This window comes from Taudactylus pleione, unplaced genomic scaffold (genome assembly GCF_031769625.1).
Source record: "Taudactylus pleione unplaced genomic scaffold, aTauple2 ptg000109l, whole genome shotgun sequence".
NCBI classification, from domain to species: Eukaryota; Metazoa; Chordata; class Amphibia; order Anura; family Myobatrachidae; genus Taudactylus; species Taudactylus pleione.
In genome coordinates this window covers 14,485,827-14,502,153 of record NW_028284511.1, presented here as the reverse complement: position 1 = coordinate 14,502,153, position 16,327 = coordinate 14,485,827, and the positions used below count along the sequence as shown (strand labels likewise).

The 16,327-nt window shown below is 44.3% G+C and overlaps 1 protein-coding gene across 1 annotated transcript in view; it reads left to right on the top strand.

Annotated features, from left to right (window-relative positions):
* SLC25A45 (solute carrier family 25 member 45) overlaps nucleotides 1–16,327 on the top strand; it is an 88,714-nt gene that overhangs the window by 55,829 nt on the left and 16,558 nt on the right. The window lies entirely within an intron of this gene.

Here is a 16,327-nt window from a genome sequence, read left to right as displayed (position 1 = left end):
TACTTATGTGACTTCTGAAGGTAATTGGTTGCACCTGAATTTTTGAGGGGCTTCATAGCAAAGGGGGTGATTACATATGCACATGCCAATTTTCAGAATTTTATTGATAAAGATTCTTTTTTATATATATTTTTCTCATTTCACTTCACCAAACTAGACTAATTTTGTGCAGATCCATCACACAAAATTCAGATAAAAAAAAATAAATTACAGATTGTAATGTAACAAAAAAGGTAAAACGCCAAGGGGGGTGAATACTTTTGCAAGGCACTATATATATATATATAAAACATACACACACACACACACAGTATATATATATATATATAGGTATATATATATATACTAGCAGTGCCTACCCACCATTGCTGAGTGATTATTCATTATATTCAATGGCAAGGAGATGGCACCTTAGGCGCTACCGATCACTACCTGGGTGTCTGCTCCTTTGTGCACGGTCTGAGGTTCCCTGCAAAGTTTTCGGATACAGAAGTCGCCCTGGAAGCAGGGACTCATGCTTGAAGGGAAGGAAGAACAGCGCACATAGGTGGGGTCTGGGTGGATGCAGCCCCAGCAGTGGTCCGTAAACATCCAAATGAAAGAGACTGATAGGGAGCACAGATTCTGGGCAGCTGGCGCCAGGAAACAAACAGAAGAGACATAATAACAGCACTGAGCTCTGGATATCCCCTCCTCCACCTCCCCGGGCACAGGCAGCGCAGACCCACCGCACAATCTTCTCCTAGCACACCTTGCAACCAGCACCATACGGCCCGGGGCCTTGGTGGAGACTGTGAGCTAGAAAAGCGGCTGTGCAGGTTCCTCCGCTCGCAGGACACCAACGACACTCGGCCTGCCCTCATCTTTCCACAACTGGTTACATTAACAAGCGGTTTCACACTCCTCCAGCTAACCAGAGCCCCGGCCAAGCTAGACAAGGTGCATTACAACCAATTGCCATGCCGCTGTTCCAATGTGGTGTCATGACCTTGCAAGACGCAGGAGCCAATCGTCACCCTCCCCTTGTCGTTCTCATGGAAGCCTTCCACCTGGGCTGCTCAGCACTACAGCCAGTCAATGAGGAGGTGGGATGGAAGGGGCTATCTGGCAGAGAGGGGTGGGCGAGAAACAGAGCAATAGCTGCCTGGCTGCTGTCACTCAAAGTAATGTGGGACACAAATGCTCTGCCCCCCAGATTACATGAGGAGCCCAGTAAGTTATCTCTGTGATGACTTCCTGATGAGGAGAAAGGATTGGGGGGGTTGTGTGTGTAGCCTATGTTACTCGGAGGATCTCAAGGACCATTTCAGTGGAAACCTTATCAAAAGCAGTTCTGTAGTTCTTGAGTTTATTGGAAACATACATACATACAAATGGACGATTTTATATATATATATATATATATATACAGTCAGGTGCATAAATATTGGGACATTGAAATGAAACAAACAAGATGTGCTTTAACTGCAGACTTTCAGATTTAATTTGAGGGTGATTACATCCAAATCAGGTGAACGGTGTAGGAATTACAACGGTTTCTATATGTGCCTCCCACTTTTTAAGGGGCCAAAAGTAAAGGGACAAACTAAACAATACTAAATCTAACTTTCACTTTTTAATACTTTGTTGCAAATCCTTTGCAGGCACTTACAGCCTGAAGTCTGGAACGCATAGACATAACCAGACGCTGGATTTCATCCCTGGTGATGCTCTGCCAGGCCTCTACTGCAAATGGTTTCAGTTCCTGCTTGTTTTTGGGGCATTTTCCCTTCAGTTTTGTCTTCATCAAGTGAAATGCATGCTCAATCGGACTCAGGTCAGGGGATTGACTTGGCCATTGCATAACATTCCACTTTTTAGCCTTATAAAATTCTTTGGTTGCTTTTGCAGTATGCTTCGGGTCATTGTCCATCTGGACTGTGAAGCGCCGTCCAATGAGTTCTGAAGCATTTGACTGAATATGATCATATAATATTGCCCGAAACACTTCAGAATTCATTCTGCTGCTTTATTCAGCAGTCACATCATCAATAAATACAAGGGAACCAGTTCCATTGGCAGCCATACATGCCCACACTATGACACTACCACCACCATGCTTCACTGATGAGGTGGTATGTTTTGGATCATGAGCAGTTCCTTTCCTTCTCCATACTCTTCTCTTCCCATCACCCTGGTACAAGTTGATCTTTGTCTCATCTGTCCATAGGATGTTGTTCCAGAACTGTAATGGCTTTTTTAGATGTTGTTTGGCAAACTCTAATCTGGTCTTCCTGTTTTTGTGGCTCACCAATGGTTTACATCTTTTGGTGAACCCTCTATATTCACTTTTGTGAAGTCTTCTCTTGATTGTTGACTTTGACACATATACACCTACCTCCTGGATAGTGTTCTTGATTTGGCCATCTGTTGTGAAGGGGTTTTTCTTCACCAGGGAAATAATTCTTTTGTCATCCACCACAGTTGTTTCCGTGGTCTTCCGGGTCTGTTGGTGTTGCTGAGCTCTCCGATGCGTTCTTTATTTTTAAGAATGTTCCAAACAGTTGATTTGCCACACCTAATGTTTTTGCTATCTGTCTGATGGGTTTGTTTTGATTTTTCAGCCTAATGATGGCTTGTTTCACTGATAGTGACAGCTCTTTGGATCTCATATTGGGAGTCGACAGCAACTGATTCCAAATGCAAATGTCACACCTAGAATCAACTCCAGACCTTTTACCTGCTTAATTGATAATGAAATAACGAGGGAATAGCCCACACCTGTCCATGAAATAGCTTTTGAGTTGATAGTCCCATTACTTTTGGCCCCTTAAAAAGTGGGAGGCACATATAGAAACCATTGTAACTCCTACACCGTTCACCTGATTTGGATGTAATTACCCTCAAATTAAATCTGAAAGTCTGCAGTTAAAGCACATCTTGTTTGTTTCATTTCAAAGCCATTGTGGTGGCCAAAATATGAAAATTCTGTCAATGTCCCAATATTTATGCACCTGACTGTATATATATAGAATTATAAAAAAGAAAAGGGGACGCTCTATCATGCATGAATCAGTTTTAATTAAAGGACATAAAAAACATCTCCAGGTATCGAGATATTATGCTTAATTTAATATATCTAAGCACAAGATGTTGTGTGTGTGTGTCTGTGTATATATATATATATATATATATATATATAAATATAAACGGATGTTCGGATCGGCACTCAATCCAACCGAGGTAGGTAGCCCAGGTGCCTTCTGGAGTAGAAGTAAATACAAGTAACTGGAAACAGACAGCGGCACCCAGGGACTTGTGAAAAAAATACAAAAGTGTATTGCACTCAATACATGATCCGACGTTTCGGGACTCACATGTCCCTTAATCAAGGTGTATACATGTAAGAACACTTACTGACCTCATATAGAAAGAAGCCACCACAGCGTGCACGCACCGGAGGAGAAACAGGAAGTCACTCACCAAGTTGCCAGAGCGGCCTGTGTTGATGACGTCACCACGCAAAAAGCGTCCGGTCACTATGGTGATCGGGACGCTGGTGATACTAAAAGTATAAGGATGATAAAAAATGCAGAAGGTGACAGAAATAGCTGACCACCGAAAGAAAGTCTGTTAAAAAGCCACTGAATCAAGCAGTGAAAAAAGTATATGAAAGAAATGGACGTCTATAAATTACTGGACATAAAAATACATTACAATAAATATAACTAAATACATAACATGTAAAGCATAATAGTACGGAGTTAAGTAGATCAGATCGTATGTAGAAAACTGTCACAAGAAGAATATGTATGTGAAAGTAAACATAAAATATAAAATATGAAGGTAAGCAATAATCAGATGACCATGAAAAGTGAAGTGTGTGAATGAAAATCGAATGTATTAAGTACCGTATATACTCGAGTATAAGCCGAGTTTTTCAGCACATTTTTTGTGCTGAAAAAGTACCCCCTCGGCTTATACTCGAGTGAAGTGTAGCGCTGACCGGACGGAGTTCGGTCAGCGCTACACAGCACAAACACACAGCCGCCGGAGCCGGCAGCTGTGTGTTTGCTGTAATCAGCAGCCGCTGAGAGTCTGTCAGACTCTCAGCGGCTGCTGCTGCTCCCACTGCGGGAGCCATCTTCCTGCTCCCGCAGTGGGTAATGGGAGACACGTCGTCATGACGACGTTTCTCCCATGCAAAGCGGCCGGAGGAGCGGATAGCGGCGGGACCAGGAGAGGGGGTTTCAGGTAAGTGATTTTTTTTTTTATTCTTATCACATCTCTCTCTACTGGGGGGGGGACTACAGGGGGCACTACCAGGGGGCGATTACTACAGGGGGCACTACCAGGGGGCGATTACTACAGGGGGCACTAAAATGGGGGATTACCACTGGGGGAACTACCAGGGGAGGATTACTACAGGGGGCACTACCAGGGGGGAATTACTACAGGGGGCACTAAACCGGGTGATTACCACTGGGGGAACTACCAGGGGAGGATTACTACAGGGGGCACTACCAGGGGGAATAACTACTGGGGGCACTATCAGCTGCTGCCATTTCCCACACTAGGCTTATACTCGAGTGAATAAGTTTTCCCAGTTTTTTGGGGTAAAAGTAGGTACCTCGGCTTATATTCGGGTCGGCTTATACTCGAGTATATACGGTATCTATGTATACTAGTGCATAAAATGTGAACTAAAACACTAAAAAGCATAAGTGAAAGGACACAAATACGAAATATAAAGTGATAGCATATCAAACTATAAAAAATGTGACCATGTAAAAATGTGTAAAGAAAATAAAAATGAATAAGTGTAAGTCTACATGAAAAACAAAACCTAGTGTAATGTGTCTATGCAGTGTTGTGATGTGTGTAAACAGAAAATATCGTATAACATGGAAATCTGATGAAATGCTTGATGTAACTATGTCATAAACTAAATTCTAATATAAGCAAATCACTTAAACACATTCCAAGATAACTTCTCATTTAGCCCGTGTGGACTCATGGAATTGAGTTCAAAGATCCACCGGGCTTCGACTTGTAGCAGTTTGCCTGCTCTGTCCCCTCCCCGTAGGGTTTTGGGGACATGATCAATCAAAAAATGCTTCAATTGGTTTAATGTATGGCCTTTTTCGGCAAAATGCCTGGCGACAGGTTGTTCTGATGACTTGCCCGAAATGGCCGCCCTGATGGCTGACCTGTGTAAAGCCATTCGTTCCTTCATCATTCTCACCGATTTGCCCATGTATAGAAGGCCACAGGGGCATACAATAACGTAAATAATATGGTTAGAAGTACATGTTAACACATGTTTGAGTTTGTACGTTTTTCCCGTAGACGGATGGTGGAAAGAGGGACCAGTAATCATATTGTGACATGTGGTGCATCCGAGGCATTTGTAACATCCCGGCGGTTTACTCAGAAACATTGTCTGTTTAGTTGAATCTTGATTATTCTCAAAGCCAGTAATGTCCGAATGCACTATAAAGTCTTTGATCTTCCTGCCTCTATTGTAACATGAAAGCGGTCTATTATTTTTAAAACATGTTAGACTAGTATCCGTAGATAGAATAGGCCACAGGGCTCTAGTGGCTCTGGGAATAACAGGACTGGATGTATTGTATTCACTGACAAAGGGAATGGACGTATCTTGCTTGCGCAACTTGCCGCTTAGAAGGCTGGATCGCGACATACATAACACTTCTTTTTTGTGTCTAAGTAGCAGATTCAATTCGTAGCCTCTGACCTGAAATCTTCTGACTACTTTGTCAAGAGCTGCTTCTAATTTATCATGTTCACTAGTGATTCTGGCTACTCTGATCATTTGCCATCGTGGTAAACCTCTTTTAAGAGCTCTTGGATGATGACTGTTTGCCCTGAGGAGTGTGTTCCTGTCGGTGGGTTTATAATACACCTCCGTATGTAGCCGACCATTGTGAATGGAAATTAGCACATCCAAATAATTGAGCGATTTTGTATCGACCTGATGCGTAACTTTAATGAGTGACGCTCTGTTGTTAATACGTCCCATCAATTGTTCAAATGTTTGGATCCCTCCAGTCCATAGAATAAACACATCATCTATGTATCTAAAATATTTGTAAATGTGTCTGGAAACCTCCATATCTGAAAAAAACATTTCTTTTTCTTCATAGAACATAAAAATGTTGGCAAATGAAGGGGTGACATTATTCCCCATTGCACATCCACTTATTTGTTGAAAAAAGGATCCATTAAATAGAAAAAAATTTCTAGTGAGCGTGAGATGTAACAGGCTGAGAAAAAATTCTAAGTCAACACTATCCATGTTTTCTTGTATCAAAAAATTCCTCATGGCCGTTAGGCCCTGTACATAGGGAATGCAAGCGTACAAATTACATATGTCCACTGTGCATAAGATCGTCCCTGGAGGAACCGTATCAATATTCATTAATCCTTTAAGGAAATCGGTGGTATCTTTGATATACCTATCTTGTCTTAAAATTAGTGGTTGAAGTATACTATCAAGGAACACCGATATGGGTTGAAACAGCGAATTGTGTGCAGAAATAGTCGGCCTGCCAGGAGGATGCAAAGCATCCTTGTGAATTTTTGGGACAGTAAATAGTATTGGTACCACTGGATGGTCCTGTTTCAGAGCCTGGCCAACATTATTTGGAAAGAGCCCATTGAGGATGGCTGTATCCAAGATAGTGTCCACTTCCAATTTGAAATTGACGGTAGGGTCCAATTTAAGGGGTTTGTACGTGTTTTTGTCTGCGAGTTGTCTATATATTTCATTTTTGTAATCCAACAGATCTAATACTACAACTTCTCCGCCTTTGTCTGCTGGACGGATTACTATATCCCTGTACTAACCCAAGCTTTTTAGGGCTTTCCATTCCGATCTAGACAAATTATAGTTGTGATTGACTGTTGCCGAAGAGTACTTGACAACTGATTCATCAAGTAAACGTACAAAAGATTTGATGGAAGGGTTGGATGAAACAGGATCAAATGTAGAAGTTGATCTGGTCATGAGAAAGTCCCGGTAGGGCGATTGTGTTAGTATGGGGGCCTGACTTTGAAAATATTCTTTAAGTCTGAGCTTGCAGGCGAATCTATGTAGATAGTGTCACAATTGGTGTCTGCGAGTTACCTGTCTCAGGTGGTGATCGGGTTTCAACGGAGGCCGGCATGACTGGAACCACAGATGATGTAGATGAATAGCTCTTTTATTATAAGAAGTGGGTAGCAGTGAGAACTGCCTTTGGTGATGAGTGACTGGAGCTGGAAACTTGACACGTTGGAATGTGACCAGAAGGAACTTGGAGGGACCGGACTGGGACCGGCAGGTAGGCTGACTGAGCTGGTCGGGTTTCTAGTAGATGGGCTTGCAGACGGATGGTAGCGTGGAAGCTACTTGTTGTGGCTTGGGAAGTCGTGGGTAGATGTTGGTAGCTGGGTGGCTACGTGGAGAGAACTGATGAGCTTGGAACTTGACTCTGGACTGGAATAACGTGACAATGGCTGAAGGGAAATCAGGTAATGCTGAGACGAGGGTTAAACAGGGTGAACCGGAAATGCTGTGACAAGGTTGGAACTCAGGTGCAGGCTGGATTGGATAATTTGGAATAACAGGTTTCAGGAAGGAATGGGTAGGTTTGGGAATTTTAGGTTCAGGGAGGGAGTAGGTAGGTAAAAGGAGCAGGAGTTGATCCACAGCAGGAAGCAAGGCAGGGTGACACGATGCAGGTTTACAGAGTGCCAGGGACAAACCAGGAGTAGGACTAGCAGCAGAGCACAGGCCAGGTATTGCTGTAACAGGATGACTGGATGCCAGGTATTACTATAGCAGGTTTTCTGGAAGTACCGGGGGTTGCTGTAGCAGGTTTCAGGGATACACTTGAAATGCAGAAACAGCATGAACCATACACCACGGGAAGACGAGATGTTCAGGCCCAGAATGCTATCAGGGGAGGAAACATATACCCTGGGTCTGGCAGCAATTGGTGGATATGGACAGGTGGTCTGGCAGTAGCATTCTGAGTGGTGGAAGGCACAACATGCAGAGGAAGTATTCATCTCTGCAGCTCTGAGAATCAGAACCACACCTGCGACTCCAATCAGGGCTAGCAGTGCTCACAGACAGGAGAGACCAGGTGCAGTAATTACTGTGACAGGAATGCATAGAGAAGTCAGAGCAGATCCCCCAGGAGAACTACAAACACAGATCCATGGGACAGCTGACAGGGGTAAGTCTCAAGGAAAAAAGGTGACAACTAGACAGGGTCGTGACAGTACCCCCCTCTTTATGGGTGGACTCCGGACACAAACAAAAAAAAACTTTCTTCAAAGCTCTTCCCAATTCTCAATTTTGTTGGGGTACTTAGAGTGCAAAGTCTACAAGGGAGATAGTTCAAGACCTTCGCCGATTCTTCTTTTTGCTGCGAGAACGTTTTGTGCCAACCAACGGACAAGGAATCTCTGGTAACTCCTGTGGAAATATGTGGCTGGGAAGGACAGGATCAGAATTTTGGGAGGAACAGTAGCAGAAAGGGGACAAGGAGGTGTGTGCACAAGTCATGTTCTGGGTTACAGATTCAAAAGTGCTGCTCTCTTGGGATGCCTGGAATTCGGCACGCTGGCCCTTGAAAACTTGACCTTGTTCGGATTTCAGAGGAGTGGAGGAAGAATTCTTGGTAGCACAAACAGACTGCTCGGACAATATTTTGGAGCTGAGAACTTCGCTAGAATTTTGGTTTACAGGGTAAGGACCAAATTCTTTGACAACAGCTTCACTGAAAGTCTTTATATTTTGAAGCATTGGATCATTGGAGTTGTAAATAGGGGCAACCCAGTCCCAAGCTTTACCCTGAAAAGATGAGATAATAAACTCTACCATATTAGTAGACTTGACTCCACATGACAAAGAAGAATTCATCATACCGAAGAATTGTTTCAATAAAGCATAGTATTGAGTTAAGTCCCCATCAAAATAAATGCATGTTGGAGTATCCGATGAATCCTGTGTGTTCAAGGACTGTGGAGCACATTCAGGTGCAGGGCTGGAAGAGACTTGAGGATGCTCCGATTTATGAGGAGTCAAAACAGAAGCTGACAGATGTTCGGTATTCGGACCAACTGATGGGACTGGAAGGGGTTCAGAGGAGCTAGAGACAGTAGCATCAACAATCAAAGCTGAGAACAGACTACAGAGATTGTCATCTTCTGGAACAATATATGCAGGAGACGGTGAACAGGAACCATAATCAGATTTTGTAGTACAAGACACTTCTCCCTGATAACAGGAACTTGAAACCCCCTCCTGAGGCATGAGACTTGAGACCCCCTCCTGTGGCACGAGACCTGAGACCCCCTCCTGGGGCGCGAGACTTGAAACCCCCTCCTGGGGTGCGAGACTTGAAACCCCTTCCTGGGGCACGAGACTTGAAAACCCTTCCTGGGGTACGAGACTTGAGATCCCCTTCTGGGGAATGGGAGTAGAAACCCCTTGCTGGGGTGCAAGACTTGAAACCCCCTCCTGGGGTACGAGACTTGAAATCCCCTCCTGGGGTACGAGACTTGAGACCCTCTCCTGGGGTACGAGACTTGAGACCCCTTGCTGGGGTGCCAGACTTGAGATCCCCTTCTGGGGTACGAGACTTGAAACCCCCTCCTGGGGTATGAGACTTGAAACCTCCTTCTGGGGTACGAGACTTGAGACCCCTCCTTGGGCTGCTGACTGGAGTCCCCTACTGGGACAAGCAGAATCCGGGCTGGGACCGGAACGGGCAGAATCCGGGCTGGGGCCGGAACGGGCAGAATCCGGGCGGGGGCCGGAACGGGCAGAATCCGGGCTGGGGCCGGAACGGGCAGAATCCGGGCTGGGGCCCGGAACGGGCAGAATCCGGGCTGGGGCCGGAACGGGCAGAATCCGGGCTGGGGCCCGGAACGGGCAGAATCCGGGCTGGGGCCGGAACGGGCAGAATCCGGGCTGGAGCCGGAACGGGTAGAATCTGGGCTGGAGCCGGAACGGGTAGAATCTGGGCTGGAGCCGGAACGGGCAGAATCCAGGCTGGAGCCGGAACGGGCAGAATCCGGTCTGGAGCCGGAATGGGCACTGAGACGTTGACACTTAGAACCACTGCTGGAGTTGCAAAGGAAACAGTCTTTAATGAAGTGGTCAGAACTCCCACAATAGAGACAGAGCTGTAAATCTTTGCGCCACTGGCGTTCGGCCACAGAGAGCTTGGGGCGTGGGTAACTAAGATGTCGGACATTACTTGGTTCGGAAGAATCCTTGTTTCTTAGGGATTCCAAGGAAGAGGTTTTAGTCGAGACAGAGGCAGCTCTAAGAAATTCAGGAATGAGCTGAAAAATTTTGCTGAGTAGAGCCTGAAGCTGTTCCAGCAGTCGATGGAAGGTAGTTAGGGGTTCAGGTAAGGTTTGGGTAACATCTAGCCGGTTATTCAGGATTTTCAAAAGCTGTAGCACTTGATGCTGTATGGCCTCCGGTGAATCCAAGCGGGCTGGAGCCGGAACGGGCAGAATCCGGGCTGGAGCCGGAATGGGCACTGAGACGTTGACACTTAGAACCACTGCTGGAGTTGCAAAGGAAACAGTCTTTAATGAAGTGGTCAGAACTCCCACAATAGAGACAGAGCTGTAAATCTTTGCGCCACTGGCGTTCGGCCACAGAGAGCTTGGGGCGTGGGTAACTAAGATGTCGGACATTACTTGGTTCGGAAGAATCCTTGTTTCTTAGGGATTCCAAGGAAGAGGTTTTAGTCGAGACAGAGGCAGCTCTAAGAAATTCAGGAATGAGCTGAAAAATTTTGCTGAGTAGAGCCTGAAGCTGTTCCAGCAGTCGATGGAAGGTAGTTAGGGGTTCAGGTAAGGTTTGGGTAACATCTAGCCGGTTATTCAGGATTTTCAAAAGCTGTAGCACTTGATGCTGTATGGCCTCCTGTGAATCCAAGCGGGTGACCAGCTTACGGAAAGCATCTAGTCCCTTAATAGGTGCTTGATTCGCCACCATCGTTGGGCCTGAACATTCTGTCACAATTGGTGTCTGCGAGTTACCTGTCTCAGGTGGTGATCGGGTTTCAACGGAGGCCGGCATGACTGGAACCACAGATGATGTAGATGAATAGCTCTTTTATTATAAGAAGTGGGTAGCAGTGAGAACTGCCTTTGGTGATGAGTGACTGGAGCTGGAAACTTGACACGTTGGAATGTGACCAGAAGGAACTTGGAGGGACCGGACTGGGACCGGCAGGTAGGCTGACTGAGCTGGTCGGGTTTCTAGTAGATGGGCCTGCAGACGGATGGTAGCGTGGAAGCTACTTGTTGTGGCTTGGGAAGCCGTGGGTAGACGTTGGTAGCTGGGTGGCTACGTGGAGAGAACTGATGAGCTTGGAACTTGACTCTGGACTGGAATAACGCGACAATGGCTGAAGGGAAATCAGGTAAAGCTGAGACGAGGGTTAAACAGGGTGATCCGGAAATGCTGTGACAAGGTTGGAGCTCAGGTGCAGGCTGGATTGGATAATTGGGAATAACAGGTTTCAGGAAGGAATGGGTAGGTTTGGAAATTTTAGGTTCAGGGAGGGAGTAGGTAGGTAAAAGGAGCAGGAGTTGATCCACAGCAGGAAGCAAGGCAGGGTGACACGATGCAGGTTTACAGAGTGCCAGGGACCAACCAGGAGTAGGACTAGCAGCAGAGCACAGGCCAGGTATTGCTGTAACAGGATGACTGGATGCCAGGTATTACTGTAGCAGGTTTTCTGGAAGCACCAGGGGTTGCTGTAGCAGGTTTCAGGGGTACACTTGAAATGCAGAAACAGCATGAACCATACACCATGGGAAGACGAGATGTTCAGGCCCAGAATGCTATCAGGGGAGGAAACATATGCCCGGGGTCTGGCAGCAATTGGTGGATATGGACAGGTGGTCTGGCAGTAGCATTCTGAGTGGTGGAAGGCACAACATGCAGAGGAAGTATTCATCTCTGCAGCTCTGAGAATCAGAACCACACCTGCGACTCCAATCAGGGCTAGCAGTGCTCACAGACAGGAGAGACCAGGTGCAGTAATTACTGTGACAGGAATGCATAGAAAAGTCAGAGCAGATCCCCCAGGATTTCACAAGGAATTCACAAAAATTCACAAGGATGCTTTGCATCCTCCTGGCAGGCCGATTATTTCTGCACACAATTCGCTGTTTCAACCCATATCGGTGTTCCTTGATAGTATACTTCAACCACTAATTTTAAGACAAGATGGGTATATCAAAGATACCACCGATTTCCTTAAAGGATTAATGAATATTGATACGGTTCCTCCAGGGACGATCTTATGCACAGTGGACATATGTAATTTGTACACTAGCATTCCCCATGTACAGGGCCTAATGGCCATGAGGAATTTTTTGATACAAGAAAACATGGATAGTGTTGACTTAGAATTTTTTCTCAGCCTGTTACATCTCACGCTCACTAGAAATTGTTTTCTATTTAATGGATCCTTTTTTCAACAAATAAGTGGATGTGCAATGGGGAGTAATGTCTCCCCTTCATTTGCCAACATTTTTATGTTCTATGAAGAAAAAGAAATGTTTTTTTCAGATATGGAGGTTTCCAGACACATTTACAAATATTTTAGATACATAGATGATGTGTTTATTCTATGGACTGGAGGGATCCAAACATTTGAACAATTGATGGGACGTATTAACAACAGAGCGTCACCCATTAAAGTTACGCATCAGGTCGATACAAAATCGCTCAATTATTTGGATGTGCTAATTTCCATTCACAATGGTCGGCTACATACGGAGGTGTATTATAAACCCACCGACAGGAACACCCTCCTCAGGGCACACAGTCATCATCCAAGAGCTCTTAAAAGAGGTTTACCACGATGGCAAATGATCAGAGTAGCCAGAATCACTAGTGAACATGATAAATTAGAAGCAGCTCTTGACAAAGTAGTCAGAAGATTTCAGGTCAGAGGCTACGAATTGAATCTGCTACTTAGACACAAAAAAGAAGTGTTATGTTTGTCGCGATCCAGCCTTCTAAGCGGCAAGTTGCGCAAGCAAGATACGTCCATTCCCTTTGTCAGTGAATACAATACATCCAGTCCTGTTATTCCCAGAGCCACTAGAGCCCTGTGGCCTATTCTATCTACGGATACTAGTCTAACATGTTTTAAAAATAATAGACCGCTTTCATGTTACAATAGAGGCAAGAACATCAAAGACTTTATAGTGCATTCGGACATTACTGGCTTTGAGAATAATCAAGATTCAACTAAACAGACAACGTTTCTGAGTAAACCGCCGGGATGTTACAAATGCCTCGGATGCACCACATGTCACAATATGATTACTGGTCCCTCTTTCCACCATCCGTCTTCGGGAAAAACGTACAAACTCAAACATGTGTTAACATGTACTTCTAACCATATTATTTACGTTATTGTATGCCCCTGTGGCCTTCTATACGTGGGCAAATCGGTGAGAATGATGAAGGAACGAATGGCTTTACACAGGTCAGCCATCAGGGCGGCCATTTCGGGCAAGTCATCAGAACAACCTGTCGCCAGGCATTTTGCCGAAAAAGGCCATACATTAAACCAATTGAAGCATTTTTTGATTGATCATGTCCCCAAAACCCTATGGGGAGGGGACAGAGCAGGCAAACTGCTACAAGTCGAAGCCCGGTGGATCTTTGAACTCAATTCCATGAGTCCACACGGGCTAAATGAGAAGTTATCTTGGAATGTGTTTAAGTGATTTGCTTATATTAGAATTTAGTTGATGACCTAGTTACATCAAGCATTTCATCAGATTTCCATGTTATATGATATTTTCTGTTTACACACATCACAACACTGCATAGACACATTACACTAGGTTTTGTTTTTCATGTAGACTTACACTTTTTCATTTTTATTTTCTTTACACATTTTTACATGGTCACATTTTTTATAGTTTGATATGCTATCACTTTATATTTCGTATTTGTGTCCTTTCACTTATGCTTTTTAGTGTTTTAGTTCACATTTTATGCACTAGTATACATACATACTTAATACATTCGATTTTCATTCACACACTTTACTTTTCATGGTCATCTGATTATTGCTTACCTTCATATTTCATATTTACTTTCACATACATATTCTTCTTGTGACAGTTTGCTACATACGATCTGATCTACTTAACTCCGTACTATTATGCTTTACATGTTATGTATTTAGTTATATTTATTGTAATGTATTTTTATGTCCAGTAATTTATAGACGTCCATTTCTTTCATATACTTTTTTCACTGCTTGATTCAGTGGCTTTTTAACAGACTTTCTTTCGGTGGTCAGCTATTTCTGTCACCTTCTGCATTTTTTATCATCCTTCTACTTTTAGTATCACCAGCGTCCCGATCACCATAGTGACCGGACGCTTTTTGCGTGGTGACATCATCAACACAGGCCGCTCTGGCAACTTGGTGAGTGACTTCCTGTTTCTCCTCCGGTGCGTGCACGCTGTGGTGGCTTCTTTCTATATGAGGTCAGTAAGTGTTCTTACATGTATACACCTTGATTAAGGGACATGTGAGTCCCGAAACGTCGGATCATGTATTGAGTGCAATACACTTTTGTATTTTTTTCACAAGTCCCTGAGTGCCGCTGTCTGTTTCCAGTTACATATATATATATATATATATATAAACATACATACACACAAAAAGCTTCTGGTGCTTAGCTATATTAAATTAAAAGCATACAAGTGTAAGTGTCAGCACAGAAAGTAATATAACACTTACCCACATGTATGTGTGTTATTATATATATACATATATATTTATATATTATACATAAATTAGGCACTCCCTTCCTACAACAGATCCCAAACTCACCTGGACATTCGGCCATCTCCGTGACTCTGGGCCATTCGGAGCTCAGAGGACAGCCAGAGCAGTGATGTGCGGTACCGCATGGCACTTGTGGAATGGACCGGCAGCAGCCAGAGAAGAGGAGTCTCGGTGGCATTTAATACATGGAGCCGGTCGCAAGCCAATAACAGCTCGCGGAACGGCAGCGGCCGCTGACTGGCTGGTTGCCATTCCGCGAGCTGTGATTGGCTCGCGGCCGGCTCCATGTTATAAGTGCCACAGAGTCTCTTTTCTTCTTTGCAATGAGATCGGAAACGCCGATCCACCGGTTGGAAAACGTGGTCCTTCGGAAGATCGGAGAAATAATGCATGTTAAATTTCACCAATTTGCTAATCACTATCATATTTTGATGTTGGATTTCACCGATCCTGCAACCCGGCATCTCAGGAACACAACAGCCAGTCACTAGTGTATGAGGGCCTTTAGAAAGAGCAAGTAACTATGCATCTTGGTAAAACCATGTTGCATTGCAGGTGGGGCAGATTTAAAATGTGCAGAGATTTAGATTTGGGAGGGGTGTGTCCAAACTGACATCTAATTTGCAGTGTAAAAATAAAGCTGTGCAGTATTTGTGAGCTACATGCAAAAGCAGAAAGTATTAACCCCACATGCAAAAAACAAATACATGTATTTGCACCCATTGCATTGCAATATGGTTTGTCCAGGTACACAGTTACTTGTTCTATCTAATGGTGCATACACGCGGTCAGATCAGACGATAACGATATCGTCTGATTGTCCTGCATGTGCTGGATGATTGATATCGATCATCCAGCACATCACCAGCCCCTAAACTACTATAATGACCCGTGATCAATAATCGTGGGTCCCTATAGTAACCTGGTCGATATCGACCAGGTTGGACTGTATGCACAGGCGATGGTCGTTATCGTTATCAACCATCCGTGCCCGCGCATCGTCCATCATTGGGGGTTGGAAGGGGCCAAAACATGGACGATATAACGATATCGTTCATATCGTCCTACAAAGTCTGACCATGTGTATGCATCATTACTCTATTCCCAAATCTGAATCAGTCCCATTTTGACGGTTGCTTAGATCAAGCTAATTAACAAGTTCTGTTCCTCCTTGGTTGGACTTCTCTGTAGTAGGGTCGCTGGAATGATATAAAACATTTTCTTAACAGTTACTCTTGAAAAATATTTGCTTTAATATTTCTTGCTGGCTAGCCCATGGTTTAACTAATGGTAATTTTTTTATGTTCTTTGTATAATAATATATTGTCTTTTATTTTTATTGTATAATTGTCTGATATATCTTGTAATAAGATTGGGGGAGAAGGTCCCTCTCCTGGGGTAGTTGGACACCTCTTTCCACACAGCAGCCAGGAAACAGCACACCAGTCCAGGAAACAGCACACCAGTCCAGGAAACAGC